The sequence below is a fragment of the Triticum aestivum genome, chromosome 7A, assembly GCF_018294505.1.
Source record: "Triticum aestivum cultivar Chinese Spring chromosome 7A, IWGSC CS RefSeq v2.1, whole genome shotgun sequence".
Lineage (NCBI taxonomy): Eukaryota > Viridiplantae > Streptophyta > Magnoliopsida > Poales > Poaceae > Triticum > Triticum aestivum.
The window spans coordinates 320,380,099-320,388,683 of NC_057812.1; positions in this window are offsets into that span (position 1 = coordinate 320,380,099).

The window sequence follows — 8,585 nt, forward strand, 5'->3', positions numbered from 1 at the left end:
AAAAAAGAAGAGTACCATGCGGGGGAGGAGACCACTCAGAAGAAGAAGAAGCCGGTGTCGCTCTCGGAGCCGCACGCCCAGGTTTGAAAAGGTGCTGGAAAATCATCTCCGAGTAAGCCTGCGCCTTAGCTGCTGTGCGTTTCGGATCAGGAGCAGTCGGCTCATTGCGGGCATAGTTCCTTGCCTCCCATATATGCCACAACGCCACCGTGATGGTGGAGATGTCACAATGGGAGTCTCGCGCGAGCAAGTCGAACAACCACTGTTTGTGAGAGCTGAAAGATGAACGGAACAGTCTGATCCCATAAGTAGCCTTGATCTCATCCCAAACAGCCCGAGCGTGGACACAGAAGAGAAGAGCATGCTCAATACTCTCCGAACGCCCACAGAAAAAACAGTCTGTCCTCGTCGGGATCTGACGGCGCAGCATTTGAGCACCCCGAAGGTAAACAGTCATGAGCGAGCCTCCACAGCACAATCTTCATTTTATTTGGAGCTTGCACCTTCCATAATTTCTTCCACAGTCTGTCCTCAAGAGCCCAATTCGAGGATTGACCCCCGCCCCGAGCATTGCGATCAGACAGGAAACGGCGTGTCCTGGCCATGTTATAGGTCAACCGGACAATGTATTCTCCAAACTTGGTAAAAGGCCACCGAGCATAGTCTGGACCACCCTCCCAGTTGATGTGAACCTTGAGAATATCATTAGCAACCTCATGAGGGAAAAAGCTCTCACCGTATCCTCGTTCCAGCAATCATTTTCCTCATCAAACAAGCAATGAACCGTAGCTGAAGCTGGAATCGGGGTCAAAGGTTGCAACAAGGCCGGAGGAGTGGAAGGGATCCAATGATCGGACAGAATATGTGTGCGCCTGCCATCACCAAGGCCCCATTGCACCCCCTGCTTCAGAAGATCTCGGCCATGAGGCACGCCAAGTGGCTAATGCCGCGCGGGGAGCCGAAGCATTCCAAAAGTCAGTGAAAGGAAAATACCTTCCCTTTAGAACCTGCGCGCAAAGCGATTTGGGCTCAGTCAGGAGGCGCCAGCCCTGTTTACCAAGCATCGCCTGGTTAAAGAGCGCCAGATCCCTGAACCCCATGCCACCGAGAGCTTTTGGAGTGGAAAGCCAGTCCCACGAGTGCTAGTGCATCTTCTTCTTTCCATCCTCACGACCCCACCATTGATCATACACGATTTGCTTGAACTTTTCACATATTGCTACCGGTAGGCGGAAACAGCTCGAAATAAAGGTGGGGATTGTTTGAGTCTTCGATTTCAGCAATGTCTCAGTCCCTGCTCTAGATAGAGGCCGGTCCGCCCAACCAAAAATATTCTGCCATGCTTTATCAGTCAGGAACTTGAACGTATTCGTAGGAGAGTTGCCCATCTCCGTAGGCATACCCAAATAAGAGCCATTAAAATTCTCATTCCTTATGCCCAGCTGGTTTTTCACTCTGTCATTGACTTCCGTTGGACAATGGTTGCCAAAGAAAACAGCCGATTTGTCACGATTGATTGCCTGCCCCGAACACACACAATAAGAACCGAGTGTTGCTTCCAAGGATGCCACACTCTGAGGATCACTCTTAACAAAGAAAATGCTATCATCCGCGAATAGGAGGTGTGAGATAGACGGGCCATGACGGCCGTTTTGAATCCCATGTAGCTCGCCACAAGCCTCCTTTTGGAATAGCAGACTAGATAGACCTTCGGTGCATAAGAGAAAGAGATAAGGGCTGATCAGGTCACCTTGCATAATGCCCCGTGATGAAACCACCGGTTGCGTAAGCTCCCCGTTGACTCTGACAGCATACCGGACATTAGTCACACAACGCATCACAGTGTCAATCCAGGCAGAGGCAAAGCCCAGCTTAGTCAAGCATTAATGGAGATAACTCCACTCCACACGATCATAGGCCTTCATCATGTCAATCTTGAGAGCAAAGAAAGGTTTCTTCACGCATTGCTTCCTGATTGTGTGAAGGCATTCATAGGCAATCAATGCATTGTCCGTGATCAACCTGCCGGGGACGAAGGCACTTTGAGTCTCAGACACCACCACAGGCAGAATGGCCTTCAGTCTGTTAGCTAAGACTTTGGAAGCAATTTTGTAGAGCACATTACAGAGGCTGATGGGACGGAAGTTCAAGTGTTTGGGCTTGACAGTCTTTGGAATCAAAACAATGATGGAATCACAAAAACCCTCTGGAATCGGCCTCCCCTCCAAGAAACCCTGAACCTCCTGACAGATGTCCTCCCCCAAGAACTCCCAATGAGTCTGATAAAAGAGGGCAGGGAAACCGTCCGGTCTGGGAGCCTTGGTAGGACCCATCTGAAACAGCGCCGACTTAATCTCGTCGTCTGAGTAGGGCCTGCACGGATCCGAATTCATCTCTCTAGTTACCTTGCCTGGGATAGCCCGCACCACCTCATCCGCAGACGGTTGGGGTTCAGACGTGAAGAGATCTTCATAGAAGGATTGAACCATGCCCTTGATCTGCCCTTGAGAGGTACAAGCCGAACCATCCTCCCGAAGGAGCGAATGGATCCTGTTAGTCCTTCGCCTAGCCGACGCTCTGGCCTGGAAGAACTCTGTATTACGATCACCTGATTTGAGCCAATCCACCCGTGAACGCTGCCTTTCCATGGTTTCCTCCCGTTCAAACAGCTCACAGAGTTGAGCCTCGATATGTCGCTCTTTAGATAAGGAAGCTGGGGAAGGCGGAGAGGACCTGATAGACGCCAGACGGCGTTCCATCTTCCCAATATGCTTGCGAATGGAGCCAAAAGACTCCCTGCTCCATGTACGAAGAGAGGATGCCACACTTTTCAAGTTTTCCCAAGTAGAACTCAGAGAAGAAAGCCCAGCCCTTCCAGTGGACCACGCATGTTCGAGAGTTTCTTTATAGTCAGATGCCCGCAGCCACATAGCTTCGAACCTGAAACCGTGTTGTACCGGAGTCGAATGGCGCTGCTGGGACAGAATATCCAGAGAAATACGGATGGGGTAATGATCGGACGTGGTAGCAATGACATTCTCCACGCTGCAATCACAAAAGAGGCTGTTGAACGCAGCATTAGCCACAACACGGTCAAGACGACATCAAACATTGCTATTGGGATCTTGCTTGTTGCACCATGTAAACTTCGGGCCCGAATACCCCAATCAGATAAGCCACAGTCCAGCAGACACTCCCGAAAAGCAGCCATTTGCGAATCCAGCCGGTCCCGAGGACCACAATGTTCCTCCTGAAGAAGGACTTCGTTGAAATCACCACAACAGATCCAAGGACCCGACCAGGAAGGTTGCATTCGTCAAAGGAGCTCCCAAAAGTGAAACTGATGCTCTCGCTTTGGTTCTCCGTACACAAAAGAAGCCCTCCATGGCACCCCTTCCTTCAGTTGGACCACAACATCAATGCATCGCTTATTTGCAGCCTGACTGTCACCGCTGCCGAATGTGACCAGAAAAGAGCCAGGCCCCCACTGAGACCCTCGCTGCTAACAGCAAAACAACCAAAATAACCCAGAGACCACATAAAGTTTTTGACTCTCGAATCCCTCATCTTTGTCTCCGAAAGAAAGATGAGGGAGGGTCGGTAAAGCTTCACAAGCCAGCGAAGCTCGCCAACTGTTGAGTCCGACCCCAGATCTAGACAGTTCCAGCAGATGATACTCACTGCGTTTGGCAGGGCTGCCTCGCAGCCTCCACCGGATCCGCCGATCGAGGGTCTGATGTACGGTGTTTCTTATTGGACTCCTTGTCAGTCACCTGCTCCACATCAGAAACGGCAGGTATATGATCTGTAGACAGGACCAGAGCAAGGGCGTTGGGATCAGCTAGAACATGATCTTGGGCCGAAGCCGCTGGGAGTGATTTAGCTGATTTCCTCTTCTGCCCCGAAGATCCATTCTTCTCTTGACCACCCGAGAACAGCTCCCTGCCAGTGGCACTTGACCTCCCCCTCCCTCGCCCACGGGAGGAGGGAGCCCGACCACGGCCCCGTCCAGTATGTTTGTGAGGAGAGGAGACTTCATCATCCACTGCATCAGAGGCCCGGGCCACCCCCGGCGCAGCACGTCCTGAAAAGGCCGAGCGGGAGCCGCTCGATTTGTCCGCCGTCCCGATAGTGGAAGAGGCAGACGAAGATCTCGAACCAGCAGACTTTCTGTGCCCCTCATATGGTACGCAGAGCTTCTCCGCAGCATATGGTAAATCTCCATTCTCGTCTCCCAGGCCCGGGTTTGGGCATAGGACCGAAGAGTGACCCAAAATCCCACACGAGAAGCAGTGAAAGGGCAGCCTCTCGTACATCACAGAATAGGTATCTGTAGACTGGAGTGATACGTCTCCAACGTATCTACTTTTCCAAACACTTTTGCCCTTTTTTGGCCTCTAACTTGCATGATTGAATGGAACTAACCCGGACTGACGTTGTTTTTGGCAGAATTACCATGGTGTTATTTATGTGCAGGAGCAAACGTTCTCGGAATGACCTGAAACTTCACCGAGACACTTTTCAGAAAATAAGAAAAATGTGTGCCAAAGATGAAGGCCAGGGGGCCCACCGTCTTGCCACGAGGGTGGGGGGTGCGCCCCCTACCTCGTGGGCCCCCTGTTGCCTCTCCGACTCCAACTCCACCTCCATATATTGAGTTTCGATGAGAAAAAAAATCAGAGAGAAGAAATCATCGTGTTTTATGATACGGAGCCGCCGCCAAGCCCTAAAACCTCTCGGGAGGGCTGATATGGAGTCCGTTCGGGGCTCCGGAGAGGGGAATCCGTCGCCATCGTCATCATCAACCATCCTCCATCACCAATTTCATGATGCTCACCGCCGGGCGTGAGTAATTCCATTGTAGGCTTGCTGGACGGTGATGGGTTGGATGGGATCTATCATGTAATCAAGTTAGTTTTGTTAGGGTTTGATCCCTAGTGTCCACTATGTTCTGAGATTGATGTTGCTATAACTTTGCTATGCTTAATGCTTGTCACTAGGGCCCGAGTGCCATGATTTCAGATCTGAACCTATTATGTTTTCATCAATATATGAGTGTTCTTGATCCTATCTTGCAAATCTATAGTCACCTATTTATGTGTTATGATTCGTTAACCCCGAAGTGACAATAATCGGGATACTTACCGGTGATGGCCGTAGTTTGAGGAGTTCATGTATTCACTATGTGTTAATGCTTTGTTCCGGTTCTTTATTAAAAGGAGGCCTTAATATCCCTTAGTTTCCGTAAGGACCCCGCTGCCACGGGAGGGTAGGACAAAAGATGGCATGCAAGTTCTTTTCCATAAGCACGTATGACTATATTCGGAATACATGCCTACATTATATCAATGAACTGGAGCTAGTTCTGTGTCACCCTAGGTTATGACTGTTACATGATGAACCGCATCCGGCATATTTCTCCATCGCCGATCCATTGCCTACGAGCTTTCCATATATTGTGCTTCGCTTATTTACTTTCCCGTTGCTATTGCTATCATCACTATAAAATACCAAAAACATTACTTTTACTACTGTTACCTTTTGCTATCGTTACCACTACTATCATATTACCTTGCTACTAAACACTTTGATGCAGATATTAAGTTTCTAGGTGTGGTTGAATTGACAACTCAGCTGCTAATACTTGAGAATATTCTTTGGCTCCCCTTGTGTCGAACCAATAAATTTGGGTTGAATACTCTATCCTCGAAAACTATTGCGCCCCCCTATACTTGTGGGTTATCAAGACCATTTTCTGGCACCGTTGCCGGGGAGCATAGCTCTATTCTTTGAGTCACTTGGGATATATATCTTCTTATCATTATGAAGAACTTGAGAGATCCAAAAACCAAGATCTATCCCTCAACTACGAGGGGAGGTAAGGAACTACCATCTAGCTCTGCACTTGATTCACCTTCTGTTTTGAGTAAGCTTGCGACACCTACACCTGCTTCTGCTATTCGTTCTGATATGTCGCATGTTATTGATGATGTCACTTCTGCTATGCATGATGCTTATGATGAAACTACCTCTATGCCTGATACTACTATGCCACTTAGTGATTTTCTTGATGAACAACTTGCTAGGGCTAGAGAAATTGAAAATATTGAATCTGATGATACTGATGAAAGTGATGATGAAGATGAAGGAAATATGCCCTAGAGGCAATAATAAAGTTATTATTTATTTCCTTATATCATGATAAATATTTATTATTCATGCTAGAATTGTATTAACCGGAAACATAATACATGTGTGAATACATAGACAAACAGAGAATGATATGATTAGGAGAATAATACTAGTATGCCGGTACTTGACTAGCTCGTTGATCGAAGATGGTTATATTTCCTAACCATAGCCATGAGTTGTCATTTCATTAACGGGATCACATCATTAGGAGAATTATATGATTGACTTGACCCATTCCGTTAGCTTAGCACTTGATCGTTTAGTTTGTTGCTATTGCTTTCTTCATAACTTATACATGTTCCTATGACTATGAGATTATGCAACTCCCGTTTACCGGAGGAACACTTTGTGTGCTACCAAACGTCACAACGTAACTGGGTGATTATAAAGGTGCTCTTTAGGTGTCTCCAAAGGTACTTGTTGGGTTGGCATATTTTGAGATTAGGATTTGTCACTCCGATTGTCGAGAGGTATCTCTGGGCCCTCTCGGTAATGCACATCACTTAAGCCTTGCAAGCATTGCAACTAAATGAGTTAGTTGCGGAATGATGTATCATGGAACGAGTAAAGAGACTTGCCGGTAACGAGATTGAACTAGGTAATGAGATACCGTCGATCGAATCTCGGGCAAGTAACATACCGATGACAAAGGGAACAACGTATGTTGTTATGCGGTCTGACCGATAAAGATCTTCGTAGAATATGTGGGAGCCAATATGAGCATCTAGGTTCCGCTATTGGTTATTGACCGGAGACATGTCTCGGTCATGTCTACATAGTTCTCGAACCCATAGGGTCCGCACGCTTAACGTTTCGATGTCGGTTATATTATGAGTTTATGATTTTTGATGTACCGAAGGTTGTTCGGAGTCCCGGATGTGATCACGTACATGACGAGGAGTCTCGGAATGGTTGAGACATGAAGATTGATATATTGGATGACTATATTCGGACACCGGAATGGTTCCGGGGGTTATAGGATATATACCGGAGTACCGGGGGGTTACCGGAACCCCCCCGGGGGTTATTGGGCCTTATGGGCCCAATGTTGGGGAACGTAGTAATTTCAAAAATTTCCTACGCACACGCAAGATCATGGTGATGCATAGCAACGAGAGGGGAGCGTGTTGTCTACGTACCAACGCAGACCGACTGCGGAAGCGATCACACAATGTAGAGGAAGTAGTCGTACGTTTTCCCGATCCGACCGATCCAAGCACCGTTACTCCGGCATCTCCGAGTTCTTAGCACACGTACAGCTCGATGACGATCCCCGGGCTCCGATCCAGCAAAGCGTCCGGGAAGAGTTCCGTCAGCACGACGGCGTGGTGACGATCTTGATGTTCTACTGTCGCAGGGCTTCGCCTAAGCACCGCTACAATATGATCGAGGTGGAATATGGTGGCAGGGGGCACCGCACACGACTAAGAGTAAGATCACGTGGATCAACTTGTGTTCATGGGGTGCCCCTTGCCTCAGTATATAAAGGATGGAGGAGGAGGAGGCCGGCCAAGGCTAGGTGCGGCCAGGATGTGGAGTCCTACTAGGACTCCAAGTCCTAGTAGGAGTCCACCAAGAGGGGAGGAAGGGAGAAGGAAGTGGAGGAGAAGGAAAGGTGGCCGGCCCCCTTTTCCCTAGTCCAATTCGGACCAGAGGGGAGGGGGGCGCAGCAGCCCCTTGGCCCTTTCTCCTCTTCCCACTAAAGCCCATCAAGGCCCATTGCTTCTCCCGTAACTACCCGGTACTCCGAAAAATACCCGAATCACTCGGAACCTTTCCGATATCCGAATATAGTCGTCCAATATATCAATCTTTACGTCTCGACCATTTCAAGACTCCTTGTCATGTCCCCGATCTCATCCGGGACTCCGAACTCCTTCGGTACATCAAAACTCATAAACTCATAATATAACTGTCATCGAAACCTTAAGCGTGCGGACCCTACGGTTCGAGAACAATGTAGACATGACCGAGACACATCTCCGGCCAATAACCAATAGCGGGACCTGGATGCCCATATTGGCTCCTACATATTCTACGAAGATCTTTATCGGTCAGACCGCATAACAACATACGTTGTTCCCTTTGTCATCGGTATGTTACTTACCCGAGATTCGATCGTCGGTATCCAATACCTAGTTCAATCTCGTTACCGGCAAGTCTCTTTACTCGTTCTGTAATACATCATCCCGCAACTAACTCATTAGCTGCAATGCTTGCAAGGCTTAAGTGATGTGCATTACCGAGAGGGCCCAGAGATACCTCTCCGATAATCGGAGTGACAAAACCTAATCTCGAAATACGTCAACCCAACATGTACCTTTGGAGACACCTGTAGTACTCCTTTATAATCACCCAGTTACGTTGTGACGTTTGGTAGCACCCAAAGTGTT